The 17947-nt window shown below is 41.9% G+C and overlaps 1 protein-coding gene across 1 annotated transcript in view; it reads right to left on the reverse strand.

The window, feature by feature from the left end:
- LOC128737209 (zinc finger protein 1) overlaps positions 1 to 17947 on the reverse strand; it is a 96557-nt gene that overhangs the window by 57389 nt on the left and 21221 nt on the right. The gene's annotated exons all lie outside the window — the stretch shown is intronic.

Raw genomic sequence — 17947 nt, forward strand, 5'->3', positions numbered from 1 at the left:
GGAAAAAAACTTTATACGTATAGTATAATTATTTTGCAGAGTTTGTTAGCAATCCCAACGAAAGTTCAAACATTCAGACATGTTTTTAGTAAACGGTGCATTGTAAGAGAAAGACGGGATTAGAAACCCGTCAGTTTACTTCTCCCCGAGACGACGAAGATCGCCCCCACTCGCAGCCGGTGCAGTCGTTAGCTCTTCCCCCACGGGACATCAACAGTCGAGTCGCCTTTAGCGCAGACAACAACCCATTTATTTGTTTTGTTAGGCGGTAGCAGCGCGCGTGACAGGAAAATCTCCATGCAATCGGTTCATTCGTTACTTGCTCAAACCCCGACTCACTCAAAGCGACTGCGAAGAAAGTTGAATAATGAAGCTCATTATTTACTGAGGTTCGGAGAACCGGAGCTCCCTCCGATAAATTTGATCGGAACTGAATGTTCAACAAACAAAGTGAAAGCATCTGTCAGAGCGCGCCGCTCGGCCGGTAAGTTTTGTTTAGACAACCACTCTGTCCGGTAGATTTTTCAATATTCTAATAAAACTTTGTAATAATATTTCATCTCAGTTCGCACACACACACCGCTAGGCCGGGTTGGCTTGGCGGCCCTACCGCGAGTGAACACAAGCCGTCGGCTCGCCGAGTCGGACGGAAGCAAAAAATATTATGCACAGTTAAAGCCAATTTAAAAATATGCCTGTCAAGCTATTCATTTGTCTCCTTTGTTTCTTCTTCTACCACCACCTCCACGACGGAACCGGTTTCAAGGCTATGAATTTTACCCCACCGACCGCGTCGATCCCCGCTTCTTCTGAAATACCTGTCTGTCAGTTTACTGTTCTGCCTAATTGACCCAACCGCTTCCTTCGCCGTATCGTGTGCTCACGTTCCTAGCGCCTCCTCCTGCTTTTCCTTCTGAACCGAAGAAACCCAGCCATTAGATCACCCCACGACTGCTGCTGATGCTGATTCATGTGACCGCCATTTTTATTTTCTCAAAGTAGCATTTCAGCTAGCATACTACACACTTTGTGAGTTCGACTAGTCGAATATTCGAGATCAAACTCGAAAAAACTAATTGCGTTACTGCGATAATTGAAGATTAAACTGGTGCAGGGAGGTTGGACCCCGTTAGTATCGAACAATGACCTCAATTTACGTCGCTGCTTCGCACCGACGGCGTCGCGGCGGCAGCGACGACGGAAGCGGTTTCGTTGCTTTCTTTGGATCAGCGTTTTTTTTCTTCAACGAAGGCGACAAATTGATTGCTTGTCGAGTTCGACGAGCGGCCCCGCGACCGCGATTGACGGTTGGTTATGGAAGCTTTTGGTTTCGGGAAGATGACGACCGTTCCGAGCTCCGTCCGTTCGTTCGTGCGTCCATTCGTCCGCCCGTCGGTTGACGGTGGTTTTTTCAACCATCAACTCGGACTGGACTGCTCTACGATGATCACGACGATGATGAAGCTAACGATGATGATGACGAAATGATTACACGTATCTATGGCGTAAATTGTCGTCGCCGGGTGATGAAGTTTTATGATGAATGGGTTTTTTCTTAGTGACCGACGTCGTCGTGCCGGGGTAAATCCACCCGCGAGGAACGCAAATGGTGGCGAGCTTGCGTAACACGATTGAAGGGAAAAAATAATGCTCTCAAAACCGCTCTGTTGAGTCCTATTTGGAGTTTTACTGTGGTCGGAAATCTCCAACGTTTGACTCAACGAGTTCAAAGTGATAAAAATTCCTGACTGTTGAGCTGCTAATTACAGGATCAGTATCAAAAATGTAGGATTCCAAATGGCTGGTAAAAATAAAGGACAATTTGCCAATCGTCTTTGAGTTGAATCACTGATTCAATATAGTGACTTCGGAACTTTTGTTCGTAGCCCAGCTAGCACCAACTCGTATATCAATGTACAAAAACTATAGTAAATATCCCCTAACAAACTCGAAACCGTAACTAAAGCTGGATAAAGTTGGTTCAAGTTGATTTTCTGTCGTATATAATGATAATGACTGACATACATACGATTTTCAGCACAAAATCGTAGAGCAGTCCGGAGCGACTCGCGCTTAATCGGCTATTATCGTATATAAATACCTATGCAGTCGTAGCGCTCAAAATTATTCGTAATCACGTATATCGCCTCCAAAATAGTACGGATATTTTGCGCATGAAATACGATTTATTTAGCATGTATATCTGTACGTAATGCTGATTTTTGCCTTTTTTATACATATGAAATTGCTAGCTGGGAGGATTACCCCCATAATCTGAAACTGTCAAAGGTTACTTATGGCTTCGTGTGATAAATATAAAATAACTTTTTTGGGAAATACAGACATAGTTCCTTCGGAAAAGCTGTAGAAACTATTTTGCTGAGGAAATGATATTTCTATCTTTTTCGGGTGTTGAGATAGAGAGCATTTTCTTTGGAAGTTCTTTAAAACCTAGTTTTTCATGCATAGCTGTTGTTGGTTGCATTTTACAAGAACATATTGTTCTAGGCATTTATCGAAACATTAAAAACACACAGTTTCTGCTGAAGGCTGTGAATCTCTAGGACCGTTCTTTACAAAGTTATCGCTTTTTTAAATTTTATTTTTCTTTAATTTCACGAACATGTTGTAAACAAGTAAATTCATAGCTTCCATAACCTTCTAGAACATTGTAATCTTTGAAAACGAAAGGGAAACAACACGTTCACAGAAAGCTTGATAAAGATAATTTTATTGATTCATTGAAAAAACTATCAAAACATATTCTTTCCGTACTCTAATAGGGGTGGGCCACCTTGTTCACCTATACAAGTTTATAGTGCTTGATCTGAGATTCAAGATGAAGCACTGATTTCATGTCTTCACGATAACTTTGTAAGGACAGGTCATAGAGATTTGTGGGCTTCTGCAAACATGTGTGTTTTGATAATTGCTTAGCGTAATGTGTTCTTGTAAAATGCAACCAACAAGAGTTAAGTAAGAAAAATTAATTTGTATATAACTTCCTAAGAAAATGCTCAATAGCTCTGCACCCGATAGAGACAGGAATGTTATTTTTTCAGCAAAGTTGTTAGCCTTTACATATTCTATAACTTTACGGAAGAAACCATGTATCTATCTACAAACACAAAAAGTGGACGTGTTTTGAATCTACGCCGGAAGCAACATGCATGCTTGACCTACTCTTATTTATTTATTTATTTATTTATTTATACACAGTGAACAGGTTAAAAACAACCCCAATGACTCCACTTAAATTAATTTACAAATAATACAAACATCTTTTAACATCACACCGATAACGCTCTTACAAAATTACTTTTAATAACACGTCTACACAAATTAAAATCGAAGCACTCGAAACAATTCTCAAATACACGCCACATATTTTTTATTGGCTCATGCATCGCATAGTTTGTCCTGGATCTCCCTATATCGAGGAACATATGGGAACGAAGAGCACGTCTGCGGATGTTCACGTCCAAGAGACCGAGAAGTTCTGGGCAGTCAATGTAGGACGTTAGTAAATCGCTGATGAAGCAAGCCTTGGCGACATATCTCTCCTAACGCTGAGCGAGTCAAGGTGGATTAACTTGCAGCGATCAGCATAACGAGGTAGGTTATTCCGGTCGTTCCATGGCAGGTGTCGTAGTGAATAACGTACAAATTTGCGTTGGACGGCCTCGACTTTGATGATCCCATTTTGATAGAACGGTGCCCAAACGACCGACGAATATTCGAGCGTTGAACGCACTAAAGCACAGTATAAGGCTTTGAGGCAGTAAGCGTCCTGGAAATATTTGCCCAACTGAAACTTGAAATATATCCCAACTGCGACGAGGCCTTGGAGACAACATATGACACTTGATCTTTGAATGTCAGTGAGGAATCAAGAAGTACACCAAGATCTTTCACGGTGTTCTTACGTTTTAAAGATGTACCATCGAGAATGTAATCGTGAAGCATTAGTGATCGTTTGCGGCCGAAAGAAATAACACAGCATTTAGAAGCGTTCAAAACCATCCGATTTGTTTTACACCATGCTGCAAATGCTACTAGTTGTTGTTGAAGAGAGAGGGCATCACTTGGTTTGTTGATGACGTAATAAAATTTCAGGTCGTCAGCGTAAGATTTTTTATAACAATCCAGGATCAAGTTTGCGTCATTCATGTATAACAGGAAAAGAAACGGGCCAAGATGGCTGCCTTGTGGAACTCCGGACTAAACTGGAAACGAAGGCGAAACAGAATCTTCTATCTTTCTGTCCATCTCTTATATGGATGGGTGGCGACAAGTGGCACCTATGTAAGTTTGTCGTACTTGACCTAAGCTTCAAGGTGGAGCACTGAATTGATATATCGACTAGCCCCATTTCATCCTATTATAGACTTGTGAAGCTACGACAAAATAAGCATTGAATATGCGATAACTTAGCAAGTAAATGTCATAAAGATTTACGGTCTTCTGCAAAAACGTATGTTTTGAGTACTTCGATAGTTTCCTAGAACAATGTGTTTTTGTAAAATGTAACCAACAAATGTTAAGCATGAAAAATTAATTTTTGAAGAACTTTCTAAGAAACTGTTCTATAGTTCTGCATCAGATAGAGAGAGAAATGTTATTTCTCCAGCGAATTTGCTTGTTTTTACATTTTCCAACTTTTATTAATACAAAAATGTTATTTTTTATTTTTATCTTAGTAAGCCATGACTAACTTTTGGCACTTTCAGATTATGAGGGGTATTTATACGAACAAAGGTGGCGAAGACCCGAAATGCTAAAATGACAGCAAAAGACGTTAGGAAAAAAGTTTCGTCCTTTTGGATCACTGTGCGATGCTCTATTAAGAGGCATAAAGAATTGTGTCAAATTTTGGTCATTCTGTCGATGCGGACATTCAATTTTCAGTTACAAATTGTATTGAACTGAAGACAGATAGTAAAAACTGATTAGAGAGAAAGAGAACGAGAGATGACATTGTGATATAATAACGATAAAAGGGAGAATGCCATTTAAAGACACATTGAGAGAGAAAGGTACGAAATGAGAGCGAGAATGATAGAATGAGAGATGGAGGGAAAGAGAATAAGAGAATGAAACAATGATCATTCTGATCGATCTGATGTGATCAACTAAATGACAGAAAGATAGCAGAATGGTGAAGAGAACGAGAAAGAGTGAAGAGTGTTTATTATGAGAGAGAGAATGATAAAATGAGAGACAAATAGATAAATGAGAGAGAATGACATAATAGGAGAGAGTGTTAGAACGAGAGAAAGATAGAGAGAGACTAAGAGAATGATAAAATGAGAGACAGTGAGTGAGTGAATGAGAGAGAGAGAGAGAGAGAGAGAGAGAGAGAGAGAGAGAGAGAGAGAGAGAGAGAGAGAGAGAGAGAGAGAGAGAGAGATAATGAACTTCAAAAGTACGTTAAGGCAAAACCACGTTATGGATTCAAACATTCACCGAAGAAACAACGGCAAACAGCCTCACCTGGTTGGTTCTAGAAGTAGGTGTGTACATGCGATCGCACATTCGTTTTTGTGTACTACCAAAACGTTACAACTTTGCGGACTAAAATCGCTCGGTTGGGTTTACTATTATTCAGTGTATGACGTACCTGTCTTCACGGAAAAGTGGCATTATCGGATGTACTCTTTCGAATGTCCCAGTCAAAGGGTTTTTCTTTCTGTACAGATATCATTGCAACTAGATTTTCGACGTAGGACTACATCTGACCGGAAGGCAAGGAGGTATGCTGAAAAAGCTTTGGGTAAAACGTCTTTAAGACCTGACCCTTCTTTATCGACACATACTTTGCAAATTATTAGAGTAGAGGCCTATTCCCGGGTTAGTGCAACGATCCTACTGACTCCACAAGCAGCGTCAACCGAGATTCGAACATACGACGACTGACTTGTTAGACCAGCGTATCGTAGCTCGAAGCTAACGGGCGGGCGGAGTCATGCCAATAAATTGAAATTGCGAGCAATATTTTGGCACTAATCGATCGGAAAACTTTCACTAAAAAACTATTAATTTGTAAGTGCTCGCTACTGTCATTTTCAGTAAGTTTGCCAAGAAAATGAAGTGTTCAACTAGCGCAACATTAGTTTGATCCTTGCCGGCTGCAGCTTAGACAAACGTGTACTTGAAAGTAATTTACAATTTTCTCACTTTTCAAAATTTAGCTCCAGTGCTCGCACTCGTGCAGTGTAATTTTCATTCTATCGAACACAATTGTAAGGGAATTATCTTTCGGACTCCCTTTCTTGTTTTCCCATGCACTGCGATGAGCTTTTGCGAATTTGTGTTTAGTTTCGGTGGACGAACGACACATTTGACCCAAGCAGTTGCTCCGTATGAGGGTCCACACTCTTACCGGCGTGTGTAAGCGAGGGCGTAAGATGAAGAAGCAAAGAAAAGATAAAGCTAAATATGTATCCATACATGCCAGTGTGTCACTCGTGCTTACGAGCCGTTTTGGCAGTGGCTTGCCTCGTGAGCGGGCAGTGCAGGAAGGCGCTACGAACAGGCTTGGATTTTTGCGAAATCTGGCAAATGAGAATGTTATTGTCTGGCCTGGCCTGCCTGGCCAGGCGTCAAGAAGTCTGGCGAATCCAGACGAATTGCAATGCTGGCTACGAGGATATGTGTTTTCGAGTGTGTAGATAGCAGAATGTATACATACACAGCACCAGCGTAACGCTTGTTAGTCGTACGCTTTCGTCAGTGGAATAAGCGTTGGATGCTATGCTTCTTACACTTGTTTGCGGGCATTGTTTGCTTCTCGATCGATTTGCAATATTGATTTTATCTACGATTTCTCAACCTTCCAAGAGCAGACGTGCAGCTGCAAACAAATGTGCGTTTTTCTGTATTCCGCACTTCGTTTTTTCAGTATTCATGACGCATGAGCCGTACATCTAAAGTAATAATGAGTTCACTGGAGACGTTTTCTCGCAAATTAAGAAGAAAAAACTAAAATTTCAAAGCTTTTTGCGACGCAATATGTTGTTTTAGAGTGTTAGACTACCATTTTCAATTATGCTTTTTTTTAATTCTTAAGGCCCAGACACAATGCATACGGATTTTACTACGTTGCGGCTATTTGACAGTTTTTCCATGGCTTTTCTGTCAAATTTCCGCAGTGTAGTAAAATCCGTATGCATTGTGTCTGGGCCTTTAGTTGACTGACCGGAACACACGACTAAAATCAAGTGAGAATATATTTGTAAACTATTAAATTTACAAAAATCATTTTAGTAGCACGAATTTTGAGCCTTGCGACGTTATTTCAAGAGCAACACTCCGTAGTTGGAATACGAAAAGCACCCGGTTGATCAAAATTCAACTTTAGACATCGATAACTTTCTGTTTGTTGAGTGTCTCTTTTCTGAAATCTGAATGTATGTGTCAAAGCAAACTCGTGCCATTCTCTCAATGTGTTATGTCTTAAGGTTTCTTTGTTTATCCTGAATCTCAACGCACAACGAAAGCATTTAATAGCTAGACACTACTCCGAAGATAATTGTTTTCCTCTCAACCGGACACCATTGAGAAAACGTTTCCGGTATGATTTGTTTTGCATCGTGCTGTATTTTCTCCTGAAATCCAAAATAATCACAGCCCATCCCTGCCCAGCGGATGATGGAACAATGGAAGCAACCCCCAACTCCGACCGTTGTTGTATGTGTATATTATTTTTTGTCCAATCCCTCCCAACCGATCCCGAAGATAAATGGTTCCGCCCTGCGTGACCAAATGTGGCACGTTGGACGGTGCAAAAATTTATTTGTTTACTACCGAACTACCTACTGGTGCTGCTGGTGCGGCTACTCCCGGCAGGCAAGCTATCAGCCAAACAGGCAAGAGTGTCGCTGAAAAGAGCTGAGTCAAAATTTATTTACCTATGTCCCGGGACGGGATAATCCTTTCGGCCGCCGCCGCCGTGTGGCGGTATGGTCAAAAACAAACCGAAAAGCCGCGCCAGAGTCGCCCAGAGGGGTATAAATCTCGCGCGTTCTTCGCCGCGATGTGGCTCTCTGTCTATTATCACTGTGAATTATATGTTGGACCGTGCGAGCCGCACTGTAACCCAATTCCGTGAAGGCAACTATATAGGACGTGGTCTCAGATTAATCACCGCGTTCGTAGAACTGACGGCCAACGATGAACCGGTGTGTAGCGGCGTAACTTACGTTTGAAACACGGCATGTTTACAAAACGTGACGTGCACCGCCAACAGCATCGCAAGGTGCATCGGGTGGATTTTGTTTATAATTCACGCTTCATCTGCCGTGCGAATCAGCAAGCTCGAAATTCATGAAGTCTCAAACTGTCAGACGTGTTAATCCACGTGGTCGGTCGGGTTGGTACGCGTACGCATCGGCAGCAGCTGCCACTACAAATCATGCAAAGTGTAGAAGTTTTCCTTGTTTTTATGAATCCGTCCTGAAATTTAAGCCCAACTCGACCGACCGGGGCAGCAGATCTTTCCTGATGCGTGACGCAATCCGGCCACTATCGGTAACCTCATCCGGGGCCGAAAAGCTATACGGGCTATTTCCAAATACAAAACCACTTTGCCGCGCCGGGTAAGCGTAAGAAGAATACAAAAACAAAACTTTTGGAACTGCGAGGCCGCCCGCCTGTGCGCCACCCCCGAAGCAAAAAGCGGTTTGAATCTCACCACGGTCTAGCTCGTTGTCCACCACTTGTGTAAACAAACGCTACATTCCCGCTCGGGTGGACCCCCCGGCCGTCAGCCCACTAGTCAAGTCAATCCCCAGTCTGTCCTCTCGATATTTGTTTGGAAAAAGAATAACAAGCAAGAAAACAGTGTTCTTACCACATTTTCCTGTCTTATTTTACGATTGGTTTTCCTCTCGACTTTTGCGCGCAGCGCATGAACAAAAAAAAAGCGAAATACAACAAAAAACAACATTAAACTCTTTCACCGCAGATTGCCCCCTGAAATAGTCAGGTTTGGCGGAGGTATTCGTGTTTACCTTTGCCTGCATCGATCCATCTACCGCACCTTGTTTTCTTCCCTGTTGGGTGGGTGGTGCACACCGGCACCACACGGAGGAGTCCTCCCCGATCGCAGCATGCGTCGGTTTTCTTGTTCCGTGTTGTACAAACACCGCTCGGCTATGCCAGCCAGGCCAAGCGCCATTAGTTACCGTCCGTTCGTTCGTTCGTTCGGGAAGCGCACATACATATGTGTCAGTCACCTCAATCAAATGTCGATCGCGGCGATGCCGTGCGTCGCACAAGAGTGGAAAATTGACGTTTGTTTTTTCACCTTTTCCCGCGTGTAGATTATATTATGTATGCTGCGTGCGTGCTTGCTTGGCTTGCTTGCTTGTAAGGGGATTCGCCTGATTGATGTGCGAGCAAGCGACTTTAGTCGCCGAGGTCGTCATATTTCGACTAATTATGAGTCCTTCCCGCTCGCGGTTAACATTCTTGCTGTTGCTGGTGACGAGCCGTTATAGAAAATTAGCCTCGTGGAAATTGACGTGAGTATTAAAAATCCATTTCACCACCCGCAACCTGACACGGAACGCGTAGGAGCAACGGCCTGCAGGACGGGCTGCTGCGGTGCGGGTGACTGACAAGTGGTGCAAATACTTCGAAGGAGGCTAAGTAAACACTCTTTTCTAGCGACTCGTCGGTTGACGCTTATTACCGATGACATCTTGGCTGACCATTAACAATTGTGTTTATTGTTGTAATTTTTGCTCGCCCCGTGGGGTCACCCCGCCGGTGGTCAACGAAAGGAATTGATGGAGTTCAGGAGAGAACAAAAAAAAAAAAAGGTGGCAGCAATTGTAGCGAGAGTGAGATGCATCCCACCGTCCGTCCGTCCGTCCGTCCGTCCGTCGGTCGGTTCTCCAATGTAGCAAAAGTCTAGGATTGCTGGCGCCCACGCCTTTGCTGCTGAATCGACAGCGCAGCGCAGCGCAGCACCTGCCACAATGTGGAAGTGGCATTATGAGCGCAGCATTTTATTACCGTAACGTGACCGATCGATGAGTAAGCTCAGTTAGCCGGGAAATCATTTAAAAGAGCATAAATCTAATGTGTTACTAACAAGGCCCCGAGTAAGAGATACCGGCCGGCGGAGTTTAGGCTAGCAGGGGCGCGCTTCGGAATAATGGAAGTGTGACGTTTGCTTTAACGAGAGCCGCCGCTTCCGGCTGGGCTGTGAAACGAAACCTGAATTGAAACGAGAAATCACGAGCCAAAAAAAAAAGAGCAGGAAAATAAAGAAATACGAAGCACCATTTTATTAATGTAAATCGTGAAAGAAATTTACTACCACCGGGCGATGAAAAGCGATCAACGCGCCAGCAACGCAACGGTGTAGAAACTGATCCGGTCTTACCTACAGCTGGATAGCAGCGAGAGACAGACCGTAGAAGAGCACACATGGAGACGATTTGATTTATATGGTCCCGGGAAAAGCCGACTTTGTGATGCAGTTCGAGGTGACCATAATGTTTTTCAACTCGCGTCGCAGCTGCAGCAGCATCAGCAGATCACCTGCCGTGGGAAATCGGATGTTCGGATGACAGCATTGTGTCTAACGAACGTAATGCGCAGTGGAAGAAATGTGTTACCGTGATTGTGTATTCTATCTGGGGTGGTTGCAATTCTTCAGAGTAAAAGTCTAGAGAAACAGGATAGATTTTACTGTGTTTCAGTGTCAAAGTTCTTTGAAACAAATTTTTAGTCAAAGTTCTAATTTTTGACAGCGTCGTCTCGCGTCTAATTGAGAGCGAATCGAAGGTACTCAACCAAATTTTCTATAACTTCAACGAAAGAACACTTTTTTTCTGTGATAATCTAATTTCACTATAACGGAGATAGCCGGAATGTTTGAACAAAACGCCCAAATTTACCTCTTACGCTAGATGCAAGTTACTGTAACGTGCTAACGATGCTTGTCTTGACTGCAATTTGGCATAATTGGTTTGTGTCTTCGCTTGATACGCGATGGGGTTTTAAACAGGGCACTGGGGTTTTGTCATAAATATTGTTACGTTTATAACACCAACTTCTGCGTCGGACGCACAGCCCACAGCAGAGTGTTCCTGAGACGCCACCAGCTGTATTTTAAATGCAAATGTATTAGTTTCATCTTCGAGTAAAGCATTCAACTAGCGAACCGCGTTTCATGCTACGAATATATGGGATCTGGTTTCGGTTACAGACGAAATAAGGCGCATATAATATTAGATTGAGCTCTCCGAGAAAATTTGCAGGAGAAAATTCAAACTTCCAAATAAAAAATTTGTAGCGATAATAAAAGCCGTAGCCTGATTACGCTTCACCAAAACTTTAATAACTAAGCATTAAGCGTACGTTTGTCCACACTGGCAATCCGTCCAAAACTGTTCCTTGCTTTTCGAACATGAAATTGCCTGTCTGCTTGCTTATTCTTAAGCTGCAGTGGCCGTGTCCGTGTATGCAAGAGATCATCCGTGTTTGAGGAGTTAAGAAAAATTCCTCAGAAAACTCAGAACTCGTCAAACCAAACTTCGAATGTAGCTGCTGATCTAACAAGCCGTGCGTCCTGGATCGGAACAGCAGGCAATTCGATAGAGCCATATCTGATGAATAAAGCGGGTGGGACAAAACTTCCCATGTTGGCGGTTTCCAACCAGATTTAACGACTTGGGCCATATAAAATTTTGGGTTTTTTTTCTCAAGCTGTCAAAAATAGACATAGATACATGAAGAAGATCTGATTTACCGAAATTAAAGATACATTATCCATTGTTGAAAAAAAGTTAGTGTACATTTGAAAACAATCCGTAATCGGCTGTTCGGCGAAGCTTTCGTTTGACGTCGAAACAGGAGCGTTGCACGGCCTTCATGTCAACTTTACGAATGCATCTCTTGATTCAACCAATCAACTGTTTGCAATTCGTGGCTCTCCAGTTATTTTTGTACACCAAGGAACTCAAAAACCCGAAGAAATCTTCGATTGGCCGCACTGAGACAGATTTTTCGGCTCGTGGTTTTTGGGTGAAAATGGGATCGAATGGGTATTCAGGAACGATTGTGTTTTTTTGGCGTAATGCGATGATGCTCTGGCCAAAACACGTATTGTCCATCTGCATGATGTTTTTGTAGAAACGGGATCAAAATTTTCTTCAAACATTCGTCTGGTGCATCTTAATTGATAGCCAAACCAGAGGGCTTATTGTTGAAGAAACGAGAAAGAGAACGATGTCCTTCTGCGTCCATAATTTTGGTTGGTCTTGCACTACCTTGCTTGCGAATAGTTGTTGGGCGTCTTAGGATAATGGTAAACAGTCGAAGCCGCAACATATTTGCTTTTTAAATGTTGTACCGTATACTTTTTGCCGAGATTTCTATTGCAGTTCATTGAAGTGTACAACGCGCTCCTGGTTTCAACACCATTTTTAACAAAACTGGGCAAGCATAAACAAAACAAAAATATTAACAAAAAGAGGAGAGAGAGAGCTAACATATACATACTCTCATTTCTCTCTGAGCTCGTTTGTTGTTGAGCATAAGGGCCGTGAAAAAATTCTAAAATTTTAGTTGCCACCCGTTAGAATCTGCCATTGTCGAGGAGCTGAGTAATCTTTTGTCGTGTCGATACTCAAATTGTGGGAGCTTTTGTATTGCTCAAACGTGTCATTGCGATTCGGTGCAATTTATGCCTTAAAACTTATCAAACCAGCCCTGTTTTTGCGTTCTTGGCCATTTTCGCCGCGTCTCTAGATGAAAACTATGGGTTTGAAAAGGGTCACTCTCGAATGAGTTTTAGGATTAGCTGCCTTCGCTTTTCTGTGCTTTAGAGCTGAATTTTTTCGTATGCAACCTTTAGTTAGTACTCGATGTAATAATCCCTTTCTTACCTGCCGTTGGAGTAGCTGCTCGCAGGTGGTTAAGCGCCATTCAATGTTTCTTGGCATCAACTCATGCGGAACCCCCGTTTCTTACTTGAGCAGTACCGAGGAATTTCCTGTGAGTGCGCCTGCTCAAAAGTTGTAAAAGCAGTTGTCTACGACCATGTAAATGTATGTATATGTATATGTGACGGTTATTTTATGCTGGACTCACTCGGTTTGTTTACATTTTGCAGATTGGCCCTTTTGAAAAGTTGGTGCCGATTTGTTAAAGTGTTTGTTTAAAGCCTGGTATCGACCTGAAAAGAAATGGGCAAAAAGATATGCCAAGAAATGCTATAGAAAAGATTTTCCGTTGCGATTTCTTTACCAGTATGCACTTCACAAGAAATATTGTTTCATTTTCAGATGGCGCAGTTTTACATGCAAGTGAATTGAAATGTCACTTTTCCGTACGGCATAATATCCGGCGCAATTTTTACCATTTTAGAAAAAATGACAGATAATTGCTTGCCTTGCAGTTGTCAAAATTTCTTGCGTTATGCGTTGTGGAATACTTCATCCACAAACTCATCTTCTAGTATGCCGCCGTCAACGGTTACCGTCCGTGGGAGGCCTACCTTTGTTTCCTTTTGAGGCTCTTTCTTTCATGTATTTGGTCTGCGACGCCTTTATTTTTAGCCCAATCCTGCTAGACTCCGCTCTCAGTCGGGCGTAGATGATATCCAAGTCATCCGCAATGCCCTAGCCTAGGAGTTGGTTACCCTTGGTTTAAAATCGTGCCTCTTGTTTCGATGGCCGCTCGCCGGATCACCCCCTCAAGAACGATATTGAACAGCATGCAGGATCCACATCCAGACTTTGACGTTTGAACCGCCAACGATCTGCTGCTTTAAGGATGTATACGAATAGGCATAATCCCACAACTAAACTTGCTTTTTGTCATATTAACAATAAATATCGAATCTACAACCGACATATTTATTCCTGCTACGCTAGACGTATGCAAAATGATCTGAAACAGCATCCGAAGTGATTCTGGTCTTTCGTTAACAAAAAACGCAAACATATTGGTGCAGCATCTAAAATTTTCCTGGGAAATTCTAAATCTGATAGCTAACAGAAAACTAGTGTTTGCGAAGCATTTTTCCAGCGTTTTTAATCCAGCTACAGCTCCTCCTTCCCAAATTGACAAGGTGATGCGGAATGTTTCCGAAACCCTGTTCAGCACGAGTCCTGCACAATTCTGCAAAGCTTACATTAAAGTCGGCCTTTCAAAGTTAAAATCAACGTGCCCTGATGGAATACCGTTTATACTTTTGAAAAAATGTGCTAATGTGTTATATAAACCACTATTGAAATTTGTTTCTTCGACAAAGCAAGTTCCCGGAGTCCTGGAAAAGATCAGATATTTTTCAAGTATTTAAAAAAGGAGATAAATGCAATGTCGCAAACTCAGTGGAATAACATCTTTATGTGCTGGTTCTAGGTTAATTGAGATCTTCGTGAGTGAGCTGTTGTTTATACATATATTTCGATGGAGCAACTTGGCTTTTTTCCCAAACGCTCAATTAATACAAACCAACTACAGTTCTGTTCATTTTGCTTTCACCAGATAGAAGACGCAACGCAAGCGTAGACCCAGCATAAACAGATTTCAAAACTGCTGGCTTCAGACTTACCTAACAAATCGGCTACTCTCTGTTAAATTAGGCTCAACTGAATCGTACTGTTTTTGCAATCAATCTGGGGTTCCACAAGGTAGCAACCTGGAACCATTACTGTTCATCGTTTTAATTACGTTTGTTTTGATTCACAGGATTGGGGTGTCACAGAAAGCCCTATAAATAACTGGAATGCAGTATTTTTATTCAGCTTTAAGTTTCACAGTGTTAATGATTGCATTTCTCTGGTTCTGATGAAATCTCGATCCTTTTCTTAATAGAACTCATCGTACCCTGCACAGTAGTTGTAGAAGCGACTGAATCAGAATGTTTCGTTCACTTTGGACGCATTTCTTTAGCACTGTTGACTGTTTCCCCGCTTCGTCGCCGTCGTTTGACAATTTCCCAAAAAAATTCAATGAGTTAAAACTCCGCGCATTTTAGAGGGTTCATCTCTTTTGGCATCAAATCGACATTAACCGCATACCAGTTTAGCACCACTTTTGATTTTTATCGGTACTGTAAGACATTTTGCCTTCTCGAGCGAGGAAATTCCGCGGGGTTTAATAGTTGGCATCGTATCTTCTAGCCATATCCCGGATGGAGATGCCAGGATTGTACTTAACGCACCTCAATATCTTTCGCCTCAGCTTTCGATCCCTAGTTCTGGTTTTTTAAAAGTTCTTTGCCGCCTTTCAACACCTACTTAGGCTCTCCTTATAACCTTTTAGAACATTACACATTGTTGTTTTTGGCATTTTAAGCACTTTCGTCACCTTTGACCCAGGCCACTCTGGATTTTCCAGGTGTTTGTGCAAGATTTTTTCACGTCGCTCGAGTCAAGCATTTCTAAGTCAATTATTCTTTATTGGGGCTATCCAGATTTGTCATGGAAGAGTTGAATTTAACGTCCTAAATTAAAGTGTACATATCAGGCTGAAATTAAGTTAACTCGATTGACAGATCGAAGATAAATTGACCGTTTCGGATCGGAAATTCACAGAGGACATCTTTCAGATACGAAAATTCGTCTGATAAATGAAGAAAACAGTTTTCGCACGTTTCTGATTTAGTAATATCCTAATTTATCTTGATGATTTTTGTTTCAATAGATTGGGAATATGCTTATAAATCTAGTGCAATACATCAGCAATTTGTTACAGTATTTGTAATATTTGTTACAAGCATTTGAGTAATTGTAAAATACTAGTCATTGTTTAATCTAAACAGTTTCTTTGGAATGTTGGACGTGATCGAACGTTAGCTGATGATATAATTTATGATCACCCAGACTAACATAGTCCTACGTAAACCATGCGGTCGTGTCTTGTACAAAACCCCTCTAATTTTTTGAAGATAAGCTACGTGTGCGTCAGCGTCGGCCTGATAGTCGCCTCCTCATCGTATTGGTCAGTGTGAGTGCGAACAATTCAGCATTCAGCTGCTCGTGTGTGTGCGTGTTGTATCAATTGAGGAAGCAATAATTCAATTGGGCCGGGCAGTGTGTAGCGCCGACGACGACGAGTTTGTTTGCTACAACCGAACAGGTAAAATTCCCCGGTTAGCTTCGTTTCGTTCGCAATGGTGGCGATGGATTGATACATTTAAACCGGTTTTAAAAAGTCGGATCGGAGGAGGCGGAGCTTGGCGCTCATTCAACCAACTGGCCGGCAGGCTGGCTTCTGGACTCCGATGGGTGAAGAAGACGCTTAGCCTTGACGTGTGCGATCTAAATTCAATCGCATCTAATTCTGCTGAACTATTGGAAATTGAAATCAAATTTATTTTGGCAACGTTGCATTCAGCCGAAACAGAATTCATTAAAGGTCTATTCTAATCGCATTGTTAGCGTACCTTTTGTTCCAGTCCGAATGCACCCTCCTCGGGTTCGGAGCTGCATTAAAATTAAAAATACTCATCCAGAAGGGGTGCCTACCTATACGGGAACCCAACCCAAGGCTGGCAAGGTGCGCATCTAATATGTGCGTGTGTGTGCGTCGAAACGGGGATTTAAATTGTCGCCCTCTGCTCTGAGTCAGATGTAGCATTGGGCGATACTGCGAAAAGCATCGATATTCGAATATCGATACAATTTTTGTAAAGGTATCGATCCCGTTGAAATATCGGGCGGCAAGTATCGATACCAGTTGTATCGATATCGGTATCGATACACTGACAGGGTGCAACGAAAACCACACTTTTGTTTATTATTTAGCTTAATTTTTTAGAAAATTATATGCGTGCGCTTTTACTACTGTTGATTCTCTTTCGTTCTCATACGAAATCTCGTTAGGAACGAAATAATGGCTGATGTCGGACTGGTCAGGCCTGCGGTTTTAAACTCTTTTGACCGGAAACTGCAACGAATTGCTCAGGATTGCTACAAAATTTATTAGAAAATCTAGTGGAATGATGGTAATGAAAAATAACTTTTAAAAATCGGACAAAAAGTACAAATCCGTTTTTTTAAGTCGGTAAACCGACTTTTTGCCAGATTGATCGGTCACCGGCTTCGCAAGTGAAAAACCGGCCGGGCCGACCAGAAATCGACCACTCAGCCAAGCGCTAGCAAATGCTTTTATATTTTGCGTACGGTTTATGCTTCTTGATAGAAATGACTTACGAAGGGAAAAGTAGACCTGACTTAGCTAGAATGCGTCGTTGAATCTGCTTACTCGTATGATTGACGGCGGTTGCCAGAGATCCCTAATTTATGAATTTATCAACCCCTTCCAGTTCATCTCCGTCAAAATTCATTTCATGCACTCAGGGTTTCTTCACTTAACAACGCAGTTGCGGCTTCATTGACGATCTAGCGTATCCAACCACATCCATCTTTGAGTGCCAAGACAGCTACCTCCCTTGAGGAAAGCAGAGCTTCACTCAGCAACTTGCGAGTTGTCTAATTGATCGCATTTGAAATTAATTTTAAAATCGGAGCTGGAATTGCACTTGAAATTTTGCTTAAAATTGAACCTGAAATTAAACTTGATATTGAACTTGAAATGGGAACTGAAATTTAACTTAGAATTGAGTATGGCATTATGCTTAAAATTGAACTTCAAATTGATATTGATGATCAAATGACATTGGACTTCAGTTTGAATCAATTTCAACTTGAATCTTTACTTTAAATAGAGCTGGAAGTAAGACTTTAAATTTAACTTAAAATCAAACTTGAAGTGGAACTTGAATTTGGACTTCAAATCACACTTAAAATTGGACGCGAAGTTAAACCACAGAGAACAGACATCCATTCAGGAACAAATTTTTCTTGAATTTTTGGATAAAATTTCAAATTAAAATCACCTAATATACTAGCGACACCACCACTATAGTTTCCCAACTAAATGATTCTTTTGATTTGCACACTGACAACCTTTGGCTCCT

Source organism: Sabethes cyaneus, chromosome 1 (assembly GCF_943734655.1).
Source record: "Sabethes cyaneus chromosome 1, idSabCyanKW18_F2, whole genome shotgun sequence".
Taxonomy (NCBI): Eukaryota; Metazoa; Arthropoda; class Insecta; order Diptera; family Culicidae; genus Sabethes; species Sabethes cyaneus.